The sequence below is a fragment of the Cervus elaphus genome, chromosome 24 (assembly GCF_910594005.1).
Source record: "Cervus elaphus chromosome 24, mCerEla1.1, whole genome shotgun sequence".
NCBI lineage: Eukaryota > Metazoa > Chordata > Mammalia > Artiodactyla > Cervidae > Cervus > Cervus elaphus.
This window is the reverse complement of record NC_057838.1, coordinates 40774004-40799225: the sequence shown is the minus strand read 5'-3', so window position 1 is coordinate 40799225 and position 25222 is coordinate 40774004. Positions and strand designations below refer to the sequence as shown.

General features: G+C 43.9%; 1 long non-coding RNA gene across 1 annotated transcript in view; it reads right to left on the bottom strand.

Moving 5' to 3' along the window:
- Window positions 1-11730: 11730 nt before the first annotated feature.
- The window catches only part of LOC122683100, a 97549-nt gene continuing 84057 nt past the window's right edge, over window positions 11731-25222 (bottom strand). The window contains exon 3 of the long non-coding RNA XR_006337621.1: window positions 11731-11904. This is a non-coding gene — a long non-coding RNA (uncharacterized LOC122683100). The remainder of the gene's footprint in view (window positions 11905-25222) is intronic.

Genomic DNA, 25222 nt, shown 5'->3' with positions numbered 1-25222 from the left:
TCCTTGAGACCTATGGTAGCAGTTCTGTTTAAAATTACAACCAGGACCCATGCTGCCAGCTCCCTCTCCACCCACCTTATCTTGTTCTGTTTTTTTGCAACTGAATTTGCCTTCTACCATACCACATACTTTTCCTCTTTATTCTCCTCATTCCTTATTGTCTGTCTCCCTCTGGTAGAATATAAACTTCGGAGCAAAATAGAGAACTTTCCTCTTTCATTTGCTCATGGATATGTCCCTAGTGCCTAGAACAGTGCCTGCAGCATGGAGGCCCTCAGTAAATATTCACAGAATGAATGAATGAATGAATGAATGAATGAATTTTCAAGATGTCTGGAGGTCGGGAGAATTACAGTGCCCATTTTACAGACAAAGAACTGAAACTCAGAGGCAGGAGGTCATGCAAGAGCCAGTTACTAGCACCAGGGCACACAGGCTTTAGAGTCAGTCACTGGGCTTGTTCAAAGAATCCCACAATGCCACTCCAGGGCATATTAGAAAACTCTAATTCAAAAAAGATATACGCACCCCAATGTTCACAGCAGCACCATTTACAATAGCCAAGACATTGAAGCAACCTAAATGTCCATTGACAGATGAATAGACAAAGAAGATGTGGTACATTATACAATGGAGTACTATTAAGCCATTTAACAGGATGAAATAATGCCATTTGCAGTAACATGTATGAACCTAGAGATCCTCATACTAGGTGAGGTAAGTCAAAGAAAAACAAATATCATATGACATCAGTTATATGTGGAATCTAAAATATGACACAAATGAACTTACCTATAAAACAGAAACACACAGACATCAAAAACAAACTATGGTTATCAAAGGGGAAAGAGGGGAGAGATAAATTAGGAGGGTGAAACTAACAGATACATACTACTAAATATAAAACAGGTGAACAACAAGGACCTACCGTACAGCACAGGGAACTATACTCAAAGATCGTGTAATAACAAATAAGGGGAAAGAATCTGAAGAGGTATATTTAACTGGATCACTTTACTGTATGCTTGAAACTAACACAACATTGTAAATTAACAATATTTCAATTTTTTAAAAAAAGGATCTCAGCGCACACAAAAATATGGCTACTTTAGGTACAGTTGAGGAAGAAGAATTTAATTTTGTTTTGTTTTTAGGAGAAAAATTCTGGAAGTAGTAGAGTGGAGATGAGAAGGATATGACTTTGGTCACCTAAGAATTTGGGTCCACGTTATAATTCTGTCCTTAAAAACAGATTTGGAATCTGTACCCCAAGCTGCTAGAGAAAAAGAAGACCAGACTGATCTTCCTTTCTGGAGACTTCAAAGTATTAGCCTGTCTATTGAATGGAGATAGTGTCACTTGAGGTCAGCTACTAGGAAAAATTCCAAGACGTACTGTAAGAAACTACCTTAACACACAGGGGTGGAAACAATAAGCCTTTCTTACTGCTCTCTGGGCTGTTTGTCAAACTAGGTGTGTCCACGGATCTGGGCCTGGCTCAGCTGATCTCCTCTGGGCTCACCAAGGCAGCCGCAGTCCCAGGCCGGGTGCTGGGGCTGGCTAGCCTCCCATGGTCTCAGTCACATGTCTGAAAGGCTGTCGGATGGGGCGATGGAGAGGCTGGGGTATTGTGCCCCTCATCATCCAGCAGGCTAGCTCTGGCTTGTCCATGCGGCAGCTGCAGCACAGTTCCAAGAGAGCAGTGGAAGCATGCCAGGCTGCCTGACTTGATGCAGTCAGCCACAGTCAGTCGGCTGCAAGTTGTTAGCTGGGGGCCAGCACAGATTCAAGGGGGTGGAGAAATAGATCCTACACCTTGATAGGATTTACTGCAAGGATTTGGTGCAAGGAAAGAGGCCTTGTGGTCATTTTTGAGACACAAACAAACAGAAAAACAAGTTGACTTAGGGTAATAGAGATGCACAATATAAAGCTATAGGCCAAGCGATAGGTAAATAATGAGGGTTAGAAAGTAAAGTGGGCAGAAGAGAGAGTCCTATGCCAGAAAACTAGTTTATCTTTTGAACACATATTCAGTGAGCATCTCCTATAGACCAGGCACTGTGCTGGTCCTGGGGATGATAGTGGGGATGGATCTGGAACCAACCCCCCCCCGGGGGGGGGGCGCATTTTAGAGCAGGACACAGATAGGGGGGCCACCTTTTAATTCACCATGATCAGTGCAAGGGATCTGTGGGAACTCATAGGAGGGGAGCCTAACCTGTCTGGATCAGGGAATGAAACATAGATGCCTTCAGAGAACAAACTCTGAAACCCAAAACAAGGTTCATGGCACTAATGATGCCCCAGAGAGGTGCAGAAGGGGAATGGCATGTGCAGAACCCCAGACGCAAGAAAGGGTGAGACTATGGGACTTCCCTGGCAGTCCAGTGGTTAAGATTTCGCCTTCCAATGCAGGGGGTGCAGGTTAGACCTAGTCAGGGAGCTAAGATTCCATGTGCCTCATGGCCAAAGAAACAAAACATAAAACAGAAGCAATATTGTAACAAATTCAATAAAGACTTTAAAAATGGTCCACCTCAAAAAAGTCTTGAAAAAAAAAGAGGGTGAGACTTGTGGATTCAATAAAGCTGGAGGGAAGGAAGATGGGAGTTGAGGGGATGGGTGGAGATGCAAGAGAAGCTAGGGAACTGAGTCTTCACATGGAAAGATCTGATCTGTATTTAGAAAGACCACTTGCCCTATGAGCATGAAAGATGAACTTTTTTTTTTTTTTTGATTGGGAGTGCAGTGGAGGAGGAAAACAAGATGAGAAGTCCAGTTAGGCTGCTCCAGCAATCCAAGGATGAAAAAGAGACAGATTAGAGAAAGATTTCACAACAAAAACCTTCAGGATGGGTCCTTGCCACAAGGAGACAGAAAAATTTACAATGTTGTCTGGGATTTCTGGCTTCAGCCAGTTAAATAGATGGAGGCACTATTCAACAGGATAGAAAATCTTGGCTAAAGGAAGTCCTCTTAATTGAGCACAAAATTTGATTCTAAGCCTCCCAGCAGCAAAGGCAAAGAAAAACCAAAATAAATGACCTCATCTCACTGCTCCTAACAGGATGCAGAGCTGTGCAGCATGGAAACCAAATTTTCTCATCAGGTGTATGGGGGGATTCCACCGCGGGGATCTTCACGGAAAGGACCACAAACCAAAGACAGACAACAGTTTTATAAAAGAAGCAGAAATGTTCTTGCGGGATTGTTCTGTGTATTGACCTCTGATAAGGGCTGCGAATAAGATATTAAATCACAGCTGTGTAGTGATTTGTGCAAGGAAGTCTGTATAATGGCCTTGGGGTCTCTCATTTGCTGAAGAGCTTTGAGTTCTTGGCATCTAGAGAAGTGAGGGGTTGGATACAAATGGAAGGAACTTGAACTGATAAATACACTTTATAAACTTGCAACTAAGAGTTCATGACCTTAGTGTACAAGTTAGTGCCAGGATAATTTTAAAGGAGAAAAATACAAAAGCTCCAATTCCAGCAAACACCACAAACAACATAATCAAGTAACTTAGAGTTTCATTTTTAAATGTTGAAACAGTTAGAATCCATTGTGGGGTTTCTTTTAATTAATTACATTTCTTCCTGATTAACCTGGGTTTACTATAGAAACTGGAAAAATTCAGAGACACAGGAATGGAAAAACCCTAGATCACCTCTGATCTGAGCAAAGATGACCAACTGCTGCTAATACTGCAGTGTATTTATCTTTTCAGTTGTTTTTGTAGGCCCACAAATAAGCAAACACTTTTCTTTTAAAAAAGTTGGGATAAGGCTGGATCAATTGTTTCATATCCTGCTTTTTCTCAGTCGCATTTGCCAATGACAAATAGAAAAGGAACTTACTTTCTCATGACCTCTCTTAATTTCTCAAAATGTATGTCTTTTGTCACTTATGCAGACTTTCTGTAGTCTCTTTGCTTGTTCTCACTAGCTTCCTAAAAAAGAGAACTTGATTTTTTCTTACCAAGGACTTAATTGTGTCATTTATAATAGAAATCTCGGGGCTTGGCATTTTAGCACAGGGAGAAAGAAATATGCTTAACGCCGCGTGCTTCACAGAAAGCACTAGAATAATTAGCCACCCAAGGCCACTTCTGAACAGGCTGTGGCCTTCCGGCCTCTTCTGCCGGGTAAACTTCCCTGGGGAAAATTCTCCTCCGGTAACTACTCCACAGGGACATAACCTCCATTCTTTCTTTCTCCTTCCTGCAATGTCACTACAGTAGATGGTAAAAATGGCCACAGTACTTTATTATTTCTCCCATCAAGAGAGAAAGTCTATCTCCTTCCCCGAGGATCAGAGTCTGTGATTTGCTTTGACCAATGGAAGTGGCACGTGGGACAGTGGGTCAGTTCTGAGCCACAGGCTTAAGACACCATGCAACTTCTCCTCCTGTTGCTCCCTGCCATCAACATGCAAACAAGCCTGGGCTAGCCTGTTGGGTGATGAGAAACCACATGGAGAAAGGCTCCAGGTATTCCAGCCAACACCATTATAAACCAGCAACCCCAGCAGACCATGGTGAGCCTGGCTGAAATCAGCTGAGTCTAGTCCAGTTCAGAAGAACTGAAATTGATGAGATAAAGTTGAGAACTAGGGGACTTCCTTGGTCATCCAGTGGTTAGGACTTGGTGCTTCCACTATAGGGGACGTGGGTTTGATCCCTGGTTGGGGAACTAAGATCCCTGAAAACTAAATAGTTGTTTTGAGTTAGAAGGCGTTGGGGTTGTTTGCTATATAGAAAAAGGCAACTGATATAGTCACTGAGCATATGTGAAGTAGATTTAAGCACATTTTTGAGTATAAGAATTCGAGAGTTCAAATGTTACACTGATGAGACTAGATAAGTCTCAGAAAGGCAGCTTCCACATGTGTTTTGATCCCTGTGGCAGCTCCATGTCTAACATGCTGGGCACACAGTAGGTGGTGCCTAAATGAGAATAATGGCATTTATCGAATGCTTCCTATGTACCCAGCTCTATGAGACATGTTTTTATGTTGATTATATTATTTTGTGCTAAAACTGACACCTTCCCACCCCCTAAAAAAGATGTCTGCTCCTCATCCTCAGAACCTATGGCTTTGTTTACCTTACACGGCAAAAGCGACTTTGAAGATATGGTTAAGGATCTAGAGAGGGAGAGATTATCCCGGATTATCTAGGTGTGTCCTATATGATCACAAGGGCCTTAAAATAAGGAAACAAATCAGAGGAAGAAGTGACCATGGAACTAGAGGTTGGAGTGAAGCCCTTTGAAGATGAAGGAAGCAGAGAAAGGTTCTAAAGGAGGTGATATAAGGAGGACACCCTAGGCAGAGGGGTTGGCGAGAGGTGAAATGCTGGGAGATGGGGGGGGGGGGCGGGTGGGGATGGGGAAGGGTGGGACTGAATGTTCAAGGCTCTGTGAGCTTTGTTAGGAGCCTATTATACAGAGTGAAGTAAGCCAGAAAGATAAACACCAATACAGTATACTAACGCATATATATGGAATTTAGAAAGATGGTAACGATAACCCTATATGCAAGACAGAAAAAGAGACACAGATGTATAGAACAGACTTTTGGTCTATGGGAGGAGGTGAGGGTGGGATGATCTGAGAGAACAGCATCAAAACATGTATATTATCAAGTGTGAAACAGATCGCCAGTCCAGGTTGTATGCATGAGACAAGTGCTCAGGGCTGGTGCACTGGGAAGACCCAGAGGGATGGGATGGGGAGAGAGGTGGGAGGGGGGATCGGGATGGGGAACACATGTAAATCCATGGCTGATTCATGTCAATGTATGGCAAAAACCACTACAATATTGTAAAGTAATTAGCCTCCAACTAATAAAAATAATTGGGAAAAAAAAAAGAGCACTCACGCTAGGAGGCAGGGCAAAGACGACGTATACTCAGGTGGGATGTCAGTGCTCGCTTCGGCAGCATGTATACTAAAATCAGGGGGGATGTCAGCAGACTCCATTGAGCATAAACAGCTCTGGGCCCTCTGGAAGGACCACAACTTGGCTTGGTCTCAGATGGCCTGGGGACTGTGGAATCCTTCTGACTCTGCCCAGAGGATTGGCTGGAGGGAAATAAAAGGCTTTTTCTTGGAGAATTTTGTTGTCGTGTCTGACTCCCGTAACTTTACCCATCATGCTCCTCTATCCATGGGATTTTCCAGGCAAGAATACTGAAGTGGGTTCCATTTCCTTCTCCAGGGGATCTTCCCAATCCAGGAATTGAACCCTCAGCTCCGGCCGAGTCTCCTGCATTACAGGCAGATTCTTTTACCACTAAGCCACCAGAGAAAGCCCCATTGGAGAGCTAAAGTTCACTCATCCAGGAGTGGCTTACTGGGTTAATGGTGTAGCCCAGTGAGAAATCAAGGGAAACAGTCTTTTAACTCAGCTATCTATTGCTACATAACAATTAATCCTCAAATTTAGAAACTTCCAACAACAAACAGTATCTCACTGTTTCAGTAGGTCAGGATCTTAGGAGCTGCTTAGCTGAGCGCTTCTAGCTTGGGTCTCATTTAAGGTTGCAAACAAGATGTAAGCTGGGGGCTTTCCTGGTGGTCCAGTGGTTAAGAATCTGCCTTGCAATGCAAGGGACACCGGTTAGATCCCTGATCTGGGAAGATCCCACATGCCTTGGGGCAGCTGAGCTGATGGGCCACAACTAATGAGCCCACACTCTGGACCCTGTGAGCCACAACTACTGAAGTCCATGTATGCTAGAGCCCGCACTCCACAACAAGAAAGGTCACTGCAATGAGAAGCCTGTGTACTGCAACTAGAGAACAGTCCCCGCTCACTGAAACTAGAGAAAGCCTGCTTGTAGCAATGAAGATCCAGCACAGACAAAAATTAAAAAAAAAAAAAAAAGTTAGCTGGGCTTTACTATGTGAAGAATTGGCCAGGACCTTCTGATGACCCACTCACGCGTGGCTCTTGGCTCACTGCCTTGGTGTCTCGCCCCATTGGCCTGTCCACGTAGGGCTGCTTGAGTGAACTCACAACATGGCAGCTCGCTTCTCCCAGTGCAGGTGATTGGAAAACAAGGAAGAGGCCATGGTGCCTCCCGTGCCCAATATTATATGTCATCCAGTGTCACAGCTGCCACATTCCATAGGAACAGAATGAGTCTCTGAAGTCCAGCTTGCACAAAAGGGAGAAGAATCAGACTCCATCTATTTTTAAGACTTTCTCTTACTTATTTATTTAGGTTGCACCTCGTGGCATGTGGGATCCTAATTCCCCCACCAGGGATAGAACCTTCGCCCCCTGCATTGGAAGGCCAAGTGTCAACCACTGGATCACCAGGGAAGTCCCCTAGGCTCCCTCTATTGAGGGGAGAAATATTAAAAAATATTAGACATATTTTAAAACCACTATAAGCAAATCTAGAGTAGTGGTTTTAGGAATGTTCTTTGGTAGGACAGTCTAGGCAGGAACAATATGTCCAGGTTAATGGTTCTCAGATTTGGGTGTGAATATGATCCACATACGGGTGCTTTTTAAGAGTTAAGATTCTTTCCCATACCCACCTTCAAGATAGTATACACTGGGAGCTGGGACCCAGAAACTGGCATTTTTTTATAAGTCCCTCAGAGTATTTTAAATCAGGTTATTGGGGTCCAGGAATCTCCATTTGATAAGTCTCCCAGAATTATTCTGACACTGGTAGCCTGTGAAAACAATACCATTGGAATTGGTGATAATTGCCCACTGGAACAGTAGGGTCAGAAATTTCAGTACAAATGGGAATAGCCACGTGGATAGACGGGTCAAAGGCTAAAGAGGAAAGGAGCAGCCCTCGGACCCAGCTCTCCGTGCACATGCCCCTGATAGAGCAATCACAACCTGCTGCCCACTCTCCTGGACAGAGTCCTGGAAGCCTCCTGGTCCAGCACTCCAGCCAGCTGCCTTCCATCACTCAGAGTTGCCACAAGACTTGAAGCTTCTTTGCCATCCTTGTCCAGGAATATCTGTCTGGTTCAGAAACTCCTGGCAATACAGCGATTTCCTCAGCGTGCTCAGGGAAGGAGCAGAGCTATTATGTATTGTACAGTTGAATGGGGATGATGGTTGGGAGGGTCTGGGACCTCAGGGGGCAGGAGTGGCACTTGACCAGCACTTAGCCCTGGGAACCTGTAGTCTGAGTCAAATGCTGGAACACTTAGCACAGAAGCGATCCTCCCCTGAGGAGCAGGGTTTATTAGGTGGCCCCCGAGGCGGCTCTTTGTCTAGTGCTGTCTGGTTCTTCACCCTTGTTGTCAGGAAACTTGCCAGGAGCCCCTGTGAGTTTCCAGCCATTGTCTGGGTCCCTCTTGTCCTCTTTTTATGGGATGGTTTATGTCTGCTCCTCAGCCCTGGGAGTTGCTAAGCAGCTGCTGGAGCCTTTCTGTTTTAAGCTGGGCCACTATTGTGGCTCTCTTTATCCCCATAAGGAGCCGTGACCCAGGTGGCTACAAAACTGCCGCGAGAGTCTGCGGTGTTATTGGCTCATAAAAGGGCAAGGAGCACACAGAGCCACACAGTGTGAGGAGCAGGTGATAGTGTTAGACCCTGTCATCGACACTGTGGCAAAGCCTCCTGCAAGTTCACCTCCAGTCCTCAGGGATCTGACCTCTCACAGACTCTGGCCTTGGGCACTTTGGACCACAGGTCTTTGTGGTTGTTGTGTGCTGGGGTTTTTTTTAACCCAATTTTCAGAATCAGAGAAACCATTCCCCAAGAGAAAGACTTGACATGGCAATAGCTTGAACCCCTGAAAGACCTACCCTCCCCAATTCTTCTTCCTCTCTGCTGCTTATAATCCACTGAACCATTTCTAAGGCAAATGTAACTATATAGCTTTCTCCACCCCTCCTCCCACATTCAATCATGCTCTGTTTAAAAAAAAAGAAAGGTTAGAAAATAGAGATATGGAAAAAATTCACCCTATACCCAAAGATAATGACTATTAACATCCTGAAATATTTCTTCTAGATGCTTTCTCTCCACAAGTATATATTTGTGAGTGTGTGTGTGTGCATATAGTTGGTCCTTGAATAACACAGAGTTAAGGACACTGACCTCCTGCGCCGTTGAAAATCTTCCTCCTGCTGTCTCTGCCTCAAAAACAAAGGAATTTATAAATGACTCACCCAAAGGCAGGAAGCTGAAACAGTTTGGATGGGATCAGGACTCCAACTCTATTTCTTCTGACTCCACATATTGTGATCTCTAACTGAATACAAACTTTCCCCCACATTTAACTTAAGGATCTCTAAGATGAAAATATAGATACTATATTTATTGAAAAAAATTCATGTATGGATGAACTTTTGTTTAAGTGGAATTTCAAAGTTCAAACCTGTGTTGTTCAAGGGTCAACTCTATCTATTAAACTACCAACAATTTGAGTAGGATAATTCTTTGTTGTGATGTTCAGCAGTATCCCTGGCCTCTACATTTGTGATAACCAAATGTATTTGTTGGCATTGCCAAATGTACCCTGAGGGGCAAAATCACTCTCAGTTTAAAATCACTGATCACACATACGCACATTTACAAAATGGAATCATATTGCAAATACAGCCTTGTCTTTTTTTTTTTTAACAAGTTATTATGCCATGAACTTCATGTCAACCATTAAAAACCTACTGTATTATTTGTAATATCTGCAGAACTGTCCATCAGTTGGACTCATGTGAAGTAATTTATGTCATCAATCCCCCATTACTGGATCTTCTGTGTAAAACTGAAATTATATGGCACACCCTACATGATAAACTGCTTTTTATATTTAAGATGTCATGAACATCTATCCACATCATAGCTGTGGGATGGTGACCAAATTATTCCACCTCTCTAAACCTCCACTTGCTCATCTGTAGAATGGGAATGTTCTGGGAGGATGACATACCAGAATGGGTGCCTGTGCCCAGCACAGAGAATGTTCTCAAGAGAGGACCAGAACTTTCATTCAAGTCCTTGCTATCATCACCATGTCCTGGTTTTTTAATGGCTTTTGGTAGCCATTCCCCATAGGAAGATACCATACATTAGTAAATTGCCTCTGAGGATGGACTTTTGGGGGGTTTCTGAATTTCCATACTTATCAACAACCCTGTTGTTAATACAATCATAGATAGCTTCTCCTGATGCTTTGAGAAATCAACGAAAGAGAAGAAGCTGATCCACCTGTGCTAACCTGGGATGAGTGAAGCAGAAGACTAATCATATTTCTCATGGCCAAGTTCTAGAAACATTAGTAAGTGCTATGGTCCTACACACCTTGCACCCTCAGGCCCTGCCAAGCACTAGTTACTTGGTCCTAAGTCAAGACGCTAACCACAGGGCATGACTCCCAAACTAAACCCTGGATGGTTTTATTCTGCTTTTGTGTTGAGCCCAAGTCCCCTTCATCTTGCCTAAAGACCACCCCAGGATGGTCTTCAAACACCATGAGATTCCCCTTCTATTCTTTTCTTTTTAAGTTATGAGTGTGCAGTGTGTGATATATACAACACATGTATGCATATGTATGTGTGTATGAAAATGTATTTGTACCATTTAAAGAGCAATAACAAAATAAATCCCTCTGTATCTACCATCCAGATCGAGAAACAGAACACTTAATACCAAGAAGCACCCACGCGCATACTTGCCTCTCCTTCAGGGAGCTTTCCTCGCAGCTGAGGACTAGAAGGAGGAGGGCCCTTGGAAATAGCGGTCAGCAAAACAGCCCCTACCAGGGTTCTGCTTGCTTGCCCCCGAGCTCGTGGCCCTGGTAGCTGGTTATCTCTGAGAGCTTCAGTTCCTCATCTTTGAATGGAACATTGTTTTGCAGAATAAATGAGATGCTCCTTTGGATAAACACCGAGTCTGACGTCTGGCATCCGAGGAGGTGCCAAACCACAGAAGCTGTTGTTTTTATCGTGGTGGAGCATTTCTGGACAAGGAAATCGGAGATGCAGTGCTCACCTGGCTCTTCCAGTCCTGAGCTGTGTGATTCCAGGCAGAGCAAGTCCTGGGTCTCAGTTTCCTCGGGTGGGAGGTAAAGACAGGAGCCTCACTAGAAAATTTCAAACCTCCTTTCTTCCCAACCCTGGCCTTTTGGAATTCTACTAATTCTTAAGCCACAGAGAATGGGGGTAGGATGAAGCACAAACTTAATACAAAGCCTCAGTAGATCCACAGCTAGATCTTAGAGAATGATAGTGTGACTGGCTCAAGGTCACATGACCAGGAGGTCATGCTCTGGTTAGCAGTGATGATATTTTTTTTTTTTTTCGGCAGCAGTGATGATATTTTAAGCACTTGTGGGAGACTGGTGCTTGAGAAGCACATTGACCCTCTTTAATGTGGTGATGACACATGTGGGCATCCTCCAGTTAATGCCTGGGCACGTGTTCCTTTAGACCAGCCCTGTCTCCTTCTCTTCCACTCACTCCCTTTCTGCTCACATCCTGGTCCTTTGTACTTTCTAGGTCTTCTGAGGGCTGTTTGGTTTCTCAGTGTCAGACTTCAGGTGGTGAATGTGCCTCTCCCTCTGTTGGAGAGAATTCTCTTTCAGCTGTGACTCTCTGAGCTCATCCAGCCTCTTCCACAATAACCTTGGCCCTCATTCACCCATAAACTGAGAACTTATCTGCTCTCTCACTCCTCTAGACTTAAGAAATGACCATCTTAAGGTGAACTGGCCTTCAGAGGCAAGTAACTCCCAGGTAGAGTAGCCATCCGCCAAGGGCCAGAAAACAACACTGCTAAGACCAAGGCTCCAAAGGAAGAGTCTACAGGCCCGATAAGGTCTTCCTGGGGCCCCAGTGATGACATCTGTTTGTCCCCAGGCCTCTTTCTTCTGCAAATCCCAGGAGCTCTTCTCCTCTCTGTCCCAGACATGAATCCTTCCTGTCAGGGAGAAAGACAACACGTTGAAAATCTCCCTGTAAGAGGCAACAACCACAACACATCCTGCAAAATCCTCGCTCAGTCCTGACTGCTGCTCTAAATAGTGGTGCTAAGGTAGAAAGAAGGAGCAATTTCTTTACTCCCAAAGAAGGGCTATTTTTATTACATCCCAGGAAAAGAAAAATTAGGGCTCCACTCACTGCTTCTGACTGCTTCTGGGTCTGACAGACCAAAAAGGAAACATTTCCTGTTGACAAGAATTATCAAGTTTCTCCCACTGGCCATGTTTACTTTTTCCTGACTTTTGTTGAAATCTCTGCTCTGGATCTCTCCCTGTGGAGGACAGGGACTTGCAATGCGAACTCTCAGTTATTTTTTAACCACACACTTCTGCGAGGGTGCTTGACCTCCAGCCCTTCACAAGTGGGCTGTCAGTTTCCGGTCATGGCATCACATTGATTTTGGCTACCACCAAGGGTCTCTGCTTTATCCTCCCAGTTATACCCGTTAAGTCTGGGAGGGGTTTTGCATAAAGGCTATAACGATACGAGAAGTCTTAGATGTGTACATATAAAGTCAAAGAAAGAGTAAAACATTATTTACTTTCCCCAGCAAGTCATTCTTTGGCAGGAAACTGGGCTCTGGGAACCTCTCAGCACTCTGCTCTCCCTGGATTCCCCACCTCCCACTGCCCTCTGCTTTCAGTCCTGCCAAGCTCTCTGCACCCTTCTGCTCCTTTCTGCTCTTCTTCCTCCCTGGGTCCTGGTTCCATAAGAAAGTAGTGGCAGCAGTTCCGTCCTTTAGAGTCCTCTGGGGAAAACAGCTGGATGACAGAAATGCTCCTTTCTTTGACAAGACTGTGGTGCACTACTGTGCAAACAGAGACCCTGTAGTCTCCTTTCCCGGGCAGTGTATCAGTAGAAAAGGAACTGGGGGAACAGAGAGTCTCATCTTCCCCTGGCACTGCTGACGCTGCTTCTGCAGTGTCCCATGCAACCTGGAGCTGAAGAGTGGGACTTTGTGGCATGGAGCAGGATGCAGCTTGCCCCACGATCACAGAAGAGTAATGGCCTTATGTTAAACCAGTGCTAATGGAAGACGGGGTTTATGGTGTCTAGGAAAGCATTTGTCTGATGAGCACAAAGATGAGCAAGGTTACAGTGGGAAGCACCTCTCAGACTTGATGTGTGCTACAAGGTGACAGAGTGAATTGTGGGCGCTGTAGGGTATAATCATGGTTCGCCAGTTGGGCCACAGCTTTAAAAGGAGGTGATTTGGGAAAACTGGGGGAACTTGAATACAGTCTCTGCATGTTACATAGTATTGTATCAGTGTTAAGTTCCTTCCGTGAGATCATGGAATATCTGGCTATGCAGGAGAATACCCCTTGTTCTTGTTGGCATGTGCTAAAGGATTTACAGGTGAAATTACATCAAGTTCTTCAACTTACTTTCAGATGCTTCAGACAATAAATAAATAAATAAATATGAACAAACATACATAGATATTTACATAAAATATATCAAGAATTTTACAAGAGAAAGTCATGTTTGTCTTGTGTTTCCCACTGAAGAGTCTAAATATATACATATTTTGTCCTGAGCATATTATAAAATATAATAAAAGTATAACTATATAATATACAGCAGGTGTATATGTATATAAAAATATATGTACTGAGAAAGAGGGAAAAGAAGAGAGAAAGCACCCATGGGAACTCACTATCAATTGGTGAAACTGGCTGAAAGGACATATACATTGTTTCAATTTTCCACTGGTCAGAAATTTTTCTAAATAAAACATTGGTAGAGGAAGTACACTATCTCAACCAGTGAAGTAATCATCACTGGGAGGCAAGACGCTGTCCATCTGTCTTAATTTGGGTTTCCCCAGAAGCAGATCCTGAGATAAAGGTTTAAGTGCAAGTCATTTATTTGTGGAAGTGATCCTGGGAAACACCAGTGGGGAAGTGAGAGGAGGGGAGGATGTCAATAGAGAGGACGTTTCCTAACCACTTGCCTCCCACAGTAAAGGGAGTTTCAGCCCGCTGGGGAATTCTAGAGTCCTGTAGAACATCCCAGAAGAGAGGCAGGGAATTTCTGCACCAGTGCAGCACTGGTAACTCCCACGGGTGTGGGCTGGGACGATGGCAGCAGCCAAAGGCTCCCCAGTGCTTAACGGTTAGCCAGGCCCAGCTATGGTGAGCCTGGCTTTCCAGACTCCTTCATCATCCATCCATTCAGTCATCCAACCAATTTCTACCTAGTGTCCACTGGAGCCAGGCCCCGTGCTAGGTGCTGGGGTTTTATTCATTTGCATTAAGACAGATACAATCCTTGCTTCTACAGGGAGGTGTAAACAAGTCAGGAAAGAAACAAAAGTCAGGACACAGAAAATAACAAGAGTTGGAGGAATTACAGCCATTCATTCAGCGAATCCTCAAACTTTTACTAGGCTTATACCTTGTGCTAATCATAATTCTTGACATGGGGACACACAGATGAAACAAGATTTGTAGGTCCTCTGACAAATCATGGATTTTTTTTTTTTTTTTTTTAAGAAAAAGTCTAATTAAAGGCCTATTGCTGCAGATGGGTGATGAGGCATTGAAATCCAGCTGCGGAGACACTGAATGGCCCCATCATTTGCATGTACTTAGAGAAGCCTCCCTCCTCCCCTCCCACCACCCCACTGCGCCCAGAACGCTAACCCTGCCTGTGAACCAACCCAGAGGAATAGCCTTCTATGAAATGAACTTGCTTCTGAAACAGCTACAGTAGAAGGGTGCACTCTGCCCCCGTCCTTGGGACACAGGTCTTCTGGGTGGTGTGGCAGCTGTAAGGGGCCCAGTGACCCCCCGGGGGAGGAGGGAGACCTAGGGTCCACTGAGAGACACCACATGGCTTTCACTTCTGCCCAGCAACCAAACGTCGCCCCTGATCACATGAAAGTGGAGACATCAACCAAAGCTGGTTCCAGTCCTTCTAAACACCAAACGACTTCCTTGTACAAGATTCATCATTTAACTGACGCTGGCAGAACACTGTGTGACTTCAGCCTCAAACACATCCGTCTTCTGTAACAGTGTCCATCCATCAGGACACAGAGACAAAGATAAGAGGGAAGTGTGTGGCACGAGCTACAGACATCAAACTCTGGGATTCGGGAAGCGGCAGCTCTTTTAGGGAAGAGGAAAAAAAAGCAGGAGGTGTAGCTTTGAGAATTGCAACCCTATTGTTCTGAGTTGTTTTTTTCCCAGAGTGGTGTGGAATGGATCCTTTTCTTTCGGTCAAGCTTTTATTGCTTTCCTGTAATTTGGATGAGGAGGGAAACCAACACTTTGTAACAAGAAGCCGGAGGAAAGCCATGGTGTGCTGGTTTCTGAATGGTGCTGGCTGGTGGTGGTGGGAAAGGCTCAGCCCCACCCTTCCCTGGGCCAGCTCTGGGCAGCCCCGCTCAACTTCATTCTGGGTTCAAAGGCCTCCTCAAAGCTCCTCCTTTCTCTCTTTTGCATACAGTCTGTCTGAGTCCTACAGGCCTTGCATTTGTCTGTACAGGCCATGCATCTCCTCTCCTGGCCACCCCCGGTGAAGCTGGCCCAGGACCTATCATCTCCAGCCGGATGTCAGCAAAGTCCCTAACTGGCCTTTGAGCTCAGCCTTGCTGTCCTCCAACCCCTCTCCACAGCAGTCTTAGAGAGCCTCCTACAATGTACATCTGCTTCTGGGGACCTCCAGAGCGCCGTGTGCTTCTCAGGATAAAGCCCTCACTCCCTGGCACAGCCTCAAAGCCCCCATGACACTCCACTTCCCAGCTTCATCTCCCTTTTGCTCCACCCTGACACCCAAGCAAACCTCTGCCTGACCTGTCGAGAGCATATGGAGACATCCACAAATGTTGCTCTCTCTGCCTGGAAAGGACTTCTTCCTTCCAGGCCCTTTCACTGTCCCAGATCATCATCATTTCTTTTTTTAACTTTTTATTTTGTACTGAGGTATAGCCAGTAAGTTAATGTTGTGATAGTTTCAGTTGAACAGCAAAGGGATACACAATGGATATACAAGAATCCATTCTCCTCTACACTCCCCTCCCATTCAGGCTGCCGCGTAACATGGAACACTATACAGTAGGATCCCAAACCTTCTTTTCACTGAATCAGTTTTTCCTCCTCTTTCTAGGCCTGCCTGGACCTCACCTCCTCCAGTGGGGCAGCCTTGAGCCTGGACACTGGGGTGAGTGTTTCCTCCCACCCAGCTCTGCCCGCCCCATCACAGCCCTGCCTCACCAGCAGGGTATGCTTGCCTCTATGCCCACCTGAGCCCTGGCACCACATCTTAGCTTTCCTGGAATGTCTCACAGAGTTCCTGGGGTGGAATGCAGGCTCGATTAATGCATACAGGATATACTGGTAAATAAATGAATAGATCTTTGTTAAGACATTCAGACCGCTGCTGAAATGGGGTTCTTCATTAGTGCCAGGAAGAGTGTGGACCATCCACTGGTGACCAATTGGTTACAAATTAAGTATAGAAATTGAGGGTGTTTAGAAATCTTTATAACAATTTACCTGAGAACTTTCATGTCTGCTCGACCTATTACTAAAAATGTTGGCCTTGTATTTTGTTTGTTTGCTCTATTTATGTATTTTTTATAGTTTTCTATTGTATTTTTTCTATTAATTTATTTTCATGGTGTTTATGCAAGCATTGGGCTTCCCTTGTGGTTCAGCTGCTAAGGAATCCACCTGCAATGGGGGAGACCTGGGTTCTATCCCTGAGTTGGGAAGAACCTCTGGAAGGAAAGGCTACCACTCCAGTATTCTGGCCTGGAGAATTCAATGGACTGTATAGTCCATGGGGTTGTAAAGAGTCAGACACAACTGAGCGACTTTCACTTTCATGCAAGTATTGGTTTGCAGGGGGTTAAAAATCTAAAACACTGATCCTTGTATATGTATAATTGAATCATTTTGCTATACATACACCTGAAACTAACACAGCAATGTAAATCAACTGCAATAAAATGAAAATTAGAAAAAAATGAAATCAATGAAAATCTTAAAGGTCTTAAAATCTCTAAAGTTCTTTATAACCCACTAAAATAAGGAATCACAAAATAAAGAAATCTTCAGAATACAACATAAAAAAACACAAAGCTGGGTCCTTTACCCCAGATCATTTGAGAAGAACTGGTTTTATACCCTTCCTGGGATGATGAGATAGAAGTGATGTGTGTGTTGTGGTGGGGTGGGGCTGCGAGGGGTTGTGCGGAAAAGGAAAAGGAAGAATTCGAAGATAAACCTGGTTGAATCGGCATTTACAGGGAATGTTTTTGCATAGGATGTCATCAAAAAACTTTCTCAGAATCACACAAATCAGACAATAAACAGCTCATCGAACAGTCTCCTGAGCCCTGAGCCCCAAAAGGAAGAATAAATTGCAGCTATTAAGATCATCCTGTTCGCCTAACTGACCCAGACAGCCCCATGTCACTGGGCCCCCCACCATCAAGACATGTCTCTCTCACCCACACTGGAGACATGACTTTTAAATTTGTTTCCTCACTTTCCCCCAATCTGGCTTCCATTAGAGAACTATTTCCCAAATTAACCTCTCTGCCCTCCCCAGTAAAGAATGCAAGAGATTTCCACCAACTCTTTTCTCCTGTTTCCAACATGCCACATGTGTTTAAGAAGAGGCAGCGATTTCCAGGCGAGAAGTGGTTGGGAAGGGATCATTTCGGTAACTGTTCTTTGAAAATCTGCACAAAGTTGGTTTTTTTTTTTTTTTTTTTTTTTTTTAATGAGAGGCATCCCTTTGCTCCCTGAATGATCTCTCACATTGCCATCCTGAGGCCAGTGTTTAACTGATGTTAAAGAATTTCACATGAAATCACCTTCCAAGTGCTGAGCAAGTAGAAAAATGATGTCTGTGGAGCCAAGAGGCTGCATGGTGGGAGACCAAGGTAACGGTTGAACTTTATCTGCGTTCGTGAGGGGAGATCAAATAAGTCACCAGTGGCCCCAGCAACAGTGTTACCATTCTCCACAGTTGTTCAGAAAAAGGTCAGAACACAGGGTGCTGATCATGCATTCAAAGCCCACATCCAGTCTCCCCCAGAAACGGTTTTCTTAGCCGTGTCCTCCAGAATCAGACACACTGGGTTATTTCCTTGAAGGCAGCACTAACCACATGTTAGTGAAAAAGTTCAAGGTCCAAAGTATAATTTCAGAAACTATGAACCAAGTTTCCAACTCACACATTGAGGTAAATGGACACAGACTGTGAGTTCAGAATCAGAAGCAATGCTTTTCTTTAAAGCTGCCATAGTCCCATCCCTTCATCCACACCCTGTATTCACATCCTTCTATGCTAACTCTGGGCTTGGCTGTGAGATTTGATTTGAAAAGCGATTGTGCCCTGCTGCTTGCCTTCTCCTGCTGCTTTTTGGAACCCTGAGTCTTTCATGGGAACAAGCTTGGGCTTACCCACCAGAGGAAGAGGGGGCACATGAAATGGAGATGAACCATCCCAGGTAAGTTCCTTCAGGACCAACTAGCCTGCCTACAGTCAGGTATGTGAGAGAGGCCAGCCTGCTAGATGAGGCAGCCCCAGCTGAGCCGCCCACTGATCACAGAGACCAGCTGAGCCAGTCCAGAGAACCACCCAACTGATTCACAGAATTACGAAAAATAAGTTTGTCATTTTACAACAGTAGGGTGGTTTGCTACATAGCAGAAGTTAACTGCTATACACATCCATCCATTTGTCCATCTGTTCATTTGACAAATACTTGTTTATTCCCTCCTGTAGGGTCACTGTGATAAGAACAGAGGCAAGGGAGCCTCACCCAGGAGCCCCTTGAAGCCAAGAATGCAGCTATGTGTCTCTGTATCCCAGGCCTAATAGAGTCTGGCATACAGGAAGTACTCAAAAACTTTGTCTTATAAACACATAATTTGGAATAAATCCCAAGGGGAGAATTATAGATCTCAAGCTTTGGAAGTGCATACTGCTTGACTCAGCAATTCCACTCGTGAGCATTCAGCTGAAGAAAATATTTTCAGGATGTGTGCAAAAATTTAATTACAAGAATGTCCTATCACAGCCTTGTTTACAGTGGCTTCATTTGATGTGGCTGAAAATCCATTGGTTGCAATAATGATTTGGTCTCTATGAGAATGTGGTTTTGAAAAAAACATTATCAGTCATGGGCATGGGTAATTGTGATCCTTGATGGGGAAGCTGTATGACCTTTCTGTATCTTTATTAGACACAAAATATTGAAATATTTTTCAGAAATGTAGAGGTTTTTTTCCTGGTTTTAAATTTCAAATTCCTTTGGGGTTGCTATTAAGAAGAAGCAGCAGCAGAAACTAAGGTTTATGTTGATCAATAGATAGTTGGTTGGGTGGCAGCAGAAGCATAAAATGGATACTTCTTGGGAATTCCCTGGTGGTTCAGTGGCTAGGACTCCACGCTGTCACTGCCAAGAGAGATATGTCTCTGCTTACATCAAAAGATAGGCAGGATTGTCCAGAGAGCCAGAAGACACAGAGAGAGACAGAGGTGGAGAGAGAGAGAGAGATTTTTAAGAGACGGGTTCACATGATTTGTGGGGACAGCTAAGTTTCAATTTGTTAGGAGGAGCTGACAGCCAGAAACTCAGATGGGAGTTGATATTATTATCTTGAATCTGAATTCTTTAGGGTAGGCTGCCAGGCTGAAACTGAGGCAAGATTTCTGTTACAGTACAATTCTTCTTCTCCAAGAAATCTTGGTTTTTTATCTTAAGGCCTTCAATTGATGTAGGCCCACCCAAGTTATTAAGGGAAGCTTCCTTTAAAGTCAACTCTTACTGAGGAAACCAGATCTGAAAGAGACACGTGCACCCCAATGTTCATCACAGCACTGTTTATAATAGCCAGGACATGGAAGCAACCTAGATGCCCATCAGCAGATGAATGGATAAGGAAGCTGTGGTACATATACACCATGGAATATTACTCAGCTGTTAAAAAGAATTCATTTGAACCAGTCCTAATGAGATGGATGAAACTGGAGCCCCTTATACAGAGTGAAGTAAGCCAGAAAGATAAAGAACATTACAGCATACTAACACATATATATGGAATTTAGAAAGATGGTAACGATAACCCTATATGCAAAACAGAAAAAGAGACACAGAAATACAGAACAGACTTTTGAACTCTGTGGGAGAATGTGAGGGTGGGATATTTCAAAAGAACAGCATGTATACTATCTACAGTGAAACAGATCACCAGCCCAGGTGGGATGCATGAGACAAGTGCTCGGGCCTGGTGCACTGGGAAGACCCAGAGGAATCGGGTGGAGAGGGAGGTGGGAGGGGGGATCGGGATGGGGAATACGTGTAAATCTATGGCTGATTCATATCAATGTATGACAAAACCCACTGAAATGTTGTGAAGTAATTAGCCTCCAACTAATAAAAAAAAATAAAGTCAATTCTTAGAAGATGTGAAACACAGCCACACAGTATCTTTATAGCAAGCTTCTAGACTAGTGTTTGACCAAACACCTGGGCACCACAGCCTAGCCAAGTCAACACAAAAATGTAATCTGCATTGTTGTGATACAAGTTTTTGAAAAATCCAGTTACAAAGTAGACTTATTGAGTCCTAGGTTCAAAGATAAAAATAATAACATGCATGTACAGAAATTAGAAAAGGTTGTCTAATATACTAACAAAGTTGTCTTTTGTGTGTGTTGGGGGGGCAGATAATTGTGGGTCTGCTTGTCTGGCTTTTCTGTTTTGCCTGGAAAGAGATGGCTTTGCTATTGAAGGAAAACAAATAAAAGGCAACACTGAATTAAAGAAAAGAAATCTTGCCAATGCTTTCAGCCAAAGACTACCAGGAACATGCTTGCCATTAAATAAGCTGGGTTTATGACTTGTAATGACAGGGAGTGCACACCATAGAAATTAGACGGAACCTAGTATCAGATTCGGGCTCCGGCTGGGGAATGTGGAGGAAGGTCTCATGAAGTAAGCTCACGCTAGGTTGGGTGCTGGCAGAAAGCAGTAGTTCAATGATAGGGGATCACAGCATCTTAACTCTATAGAAGGTAGAGTAAAACTATAGAGCAGCATCATTCACTCCTGTTAGCCGAGAGAGGGAGGTGTTTGGTGTTTCGTGGGATGCAACGTGACTCCGACTGCAAAATGACTTTGTCTGATACCGATGTTCTGTGAGATTGTGTCTGACCAGCAGGACTGTCAGACCATTTCCTGGATCTCAGAGATGACTTTTTTCCCTTCTCACTCTAGATTGGGATAAGAGTAGGAACTTTATTTGTACTTAAAAATAAAAAATCAGATTATTTTTAGTGACTGATTCTTTTTCTGTTTATTTAACTGCATATTCCTGAAAGTTTTTATTTAGCAAATTGAACTAAGATTAATTTTTCAATCACTGGCACACACGTCATAAATTTTGAGTGTTCTGTTCTAGGAAGGAAATGAATAACACTTAGGCCATTTCCATCTTTTTAGGTGATGGCTGCATAGGTTGTTTCCTTCTTAATCCAATCCCAAACAGAGTATTATTAATGGCAAATATGAAGACATTTAAAAGTATACAAGTAAAAAACAAAAATCTTCCATTAAAAAATTGACTTTATTGCTGAAAGACGCATAACAAATTGCAAAACCATTCCGAACAAAATTTCCCCTTTGCACACAAAAATTTCCCTTTTGTATAAACCTAAGAACGAAACATTTTCATTATCAGTGGAGTCAACATCCTAATCACACTGACAGCTTAATCAATTTGCTTTAGGCCAAACGGCTCTTGACCAAATTGTTTGCTCTGATGTGTAACAGTAAAACACTGGAAATAACCTAAACATCCAACAAGAAGGTTAATAAACCATGCTAAATAAATCATGGTTTGTCAATACAGTGAAAGCCATGCATTTATTTAGAGCAATGTAAATATGGATTTATTGCAAAGGCAGTAAATAAATTCTTTAAAATGCTAAAGAAAAAGAGTTACAGACACAAATAAGCCCAATTTAGTTGACTATGTAGCAAACTCTAGGAATTTAACCAATAGAGAAAGACACTCTTTTCCCTTTAAAATCATCCACATTTCCACTGTTTGTTCAGTTCCTCAAACCTATTGTGTCCTAAATATTCTTTCCTGGCTATTTCAGAACATAGTATCAAGCAGAAACTGAATCCACTTGGTTCCAAAATGGTAGGGGTGATTCCACTGCTAAACCTGCCCATCAAATCCTAGGAAGAAGAGACTGACACATAAGCTGGCGTCAACCCAGGGATAAAGTGCTTTTTTCCAGACAGAGATTTTGGTCTCTAATAACCCATGATGCCCTCCTTCTCCTGGAATTTAGTTTTTAAAAAATCTTTTTGAACAGCTTTATTGAGGTATAATTGTCAGACAACATACTGTATATCGAGGAGTTTTGATATATTCATCTACCCATGGAACTATTAATAAAACCATAATCAGGATAATAAATCTATCCGTTCCCTCCAAAAGCTCCCCTGTGCCCTTTTGTTTTCTTTCTATCTTGTCCCAATGCCCCCTTCAGGCAATCACTGATCTGCTTTCTGTCACTGTAGATTAGATTAGTTGGCATATGGTGGAATTTTATATTGTTGCCAGTAGTTCATTCCTTTTAATTGTTGAGTAGTATTCCATTGTATGTATGTAGCATATTTGGTTTATGGGTTCACTGGTTGATGGAGTTTTGGATTGTTTCCAGCTTGGTGAAGCTAGAAATAAAGCTGCTATGAACATCTGTGTCATGGTCTTTGTATGGACACACAGGATGGAGAGAAATAAAACTGCAGGAGCCAAAGAATCCAGAAGGTAGACCAGGAAAGACGGTGGGTCACATTTGTTTTTCGTAGGTAAAGACAGTTGACCATCCATAGCCATGGGTTTCACACCCCAGATTCAACCAACTGCAGGTTGAAAATATTTGGAAAGAAATTCCAGAAAGTTCTAAAAAGCAAACCTTGAATTTGCTATAAGGCAGCAACTATTTTGGGCTTCCCCAATGGCTCAGTGGTAAAGAATCCACTTGTAATGCAGGAGATGTAGGTTCTACCCCTGGATCTGGAAGATCCCCTGGAGGAGGGCACGGCAACCCACTCCAGTATTCTTGCCTAGAGAATCCCATGGAGAGAGGAGCCTGGCAGGTTACAGTCCATAGAGTCACAAAGATTTGGACATGACTCAGCACGCTGGAAAAGATTGGAGGCAGGAGGAGAAGGGGATGACAGAGGATGAGATGGCTGGATGGCATTACCAACTCAATGGACATGAGTTTGAGCAAGTTCTGGGAGCTGGTGATGGACAGGGAAGCCTGGCGTGCTGCAGTTCATGGGGTTGCAAAGAGTCAGACATGACTGAGCAATTGAACTGAACTGAACTGAGCAACTATTTCTATATCATTTACATTGTATTAGGTATTACAAGTAATCTAGAGATGATTTAAAGTATAAGGGAGGGTATGCGTAGGTTATATGCAAATACTATGTCATTTTATATAAAAGACTTGAGCATCCATGGCTTTAAATATCCACAGGTACTGGAACCAGTCTCCTGTGGACTCAGAGGTACATTTGTACCTAGGAGTGGGATGGCAGGGTCATACGGTATGTTAATCTTTTAAAGAAGCTGCCAAACTGCTTTTTAAAGTGGTTGTACCATTTTACATGCCCCTCAGTAGAGTGTGTGAGGGTCTGGACTTTTTTAAAACCCACACAGAAGTCTGAGGAAGAGCTATCCTTTACATAAGCATCTTTAAGAGACGTGGGTGGAAGTTGGGGACAGAACAGTATGCAGAAACCAGCAATGGTCCACAATGAAGTGGGGAGGGCCTGTCTGATGGGTGAGCTGGCTGGCTCTGCATCTACTCCCTGCTCTTTGTCCCCGCCTGGGAGTGGGTGTGGGAGAGGAGGGGGAAAGAATTCCAATGAGCTGCTGTGACTTGATGCAGTTTTGCTGGTGTCAATAAATATTTGTTGAATTAATAAATGAATGTCAAGGGAGGCCAAAAGGGAAGAGGCACAGGGCTCGTGTTCCAAAGAGGGAGATGAAAGTGCTTGTGGAGGAGGAGCAGAGTGGAGAGCCATGGCTGGGCTGACACAAGACTCTCATTTTACAAAATGCCTAGAATCGGGATTACAGAGCCTTTTCATTACTGGGGAAATGAGGTCCCCAAGGCTTGCATTCTCAAAGCCGCAAAAACAAATCGCTGTTTTTAAATTTCACAGTTAAAAAGATATTTGATGTCTCTTGAGCCTGTGGGCAGAGAGAGATTCTGATAGGACTCCTTGATTGGATATAACAGAACATGAGACAATAGAAAGAGGCTAGTTTCTCAGGGCCCACCTTCTTTCCTGGCCTACCTTCTAGATTCTTCTGTGCTCGCAGTTTTATTCCACTCCATCCTCAATTTCTCAGCCTCTCTCATTCACTGAAATAATGGCTCTGGGATCCTTGCTGGCTTCCTAGTTGCTACACCCAATAGCCTTTCTCAGATTCTCACTCCTGCTCTCGTGGCAGCACTGGGTCCTGCTGCCCATCTTCTCCTTCTGGATCTTTCTCTTTCCAGGGCCTGCAGGACACTATTCTCCTGACTACTTCTCCCATAGCTGCAAGCTGACTTCCCTGCAAAGCTGACTCTGAGATGCAGATGATTAGGGGTGCTCTCTGTATTAATACCCATGGAAGTGGGGAGTAGGAGCAGAATGAGGGGGAAGCTGAGCTCTGATTCAGTCTCAGCAAAATCCTCAGCCAGCCCCCTGGGAGCTGGGGAGCTGGTATGGCATTCTGAAGCCTGAGCTAGAGCAGAAGGGCCAGCTCTTTAGGGTCCCTGCAGAGCAGCCACGGGATGAGGGATGCCCTTGGAAGGAGGGGAGGCTTGGAGGCAGCAGTGTTCTTCAGCCAGAAGCCACTTGACAGCATCCCCAGCAGCTGGGGGAATCAATCCTTCCCTGCTGGGGATCTGGGCAGCTCGTGACAGCATGCACTGTATCTACCTTCCCTCCAACTGCTCCATCCCGGGCATTCCTGACCCCTTAACCATGGCCTCAGGCTATAGCCTTCTGCTCTTCTCTATTTACCATCTCCCTTTTGTAAAACACTAGCAAGAAGAAGAACTAAAAAGAGGAGCTAACATTCAGGGGCTGCTGTCCCAGGCACTGTCCTAAGCATCACCGATGTATTATCTCACTTAAGTTCACAGAAACCCAATAATGTAAGTAGACTGAAACTCCATTTTACAGCCAAGGAAAGTGCCAG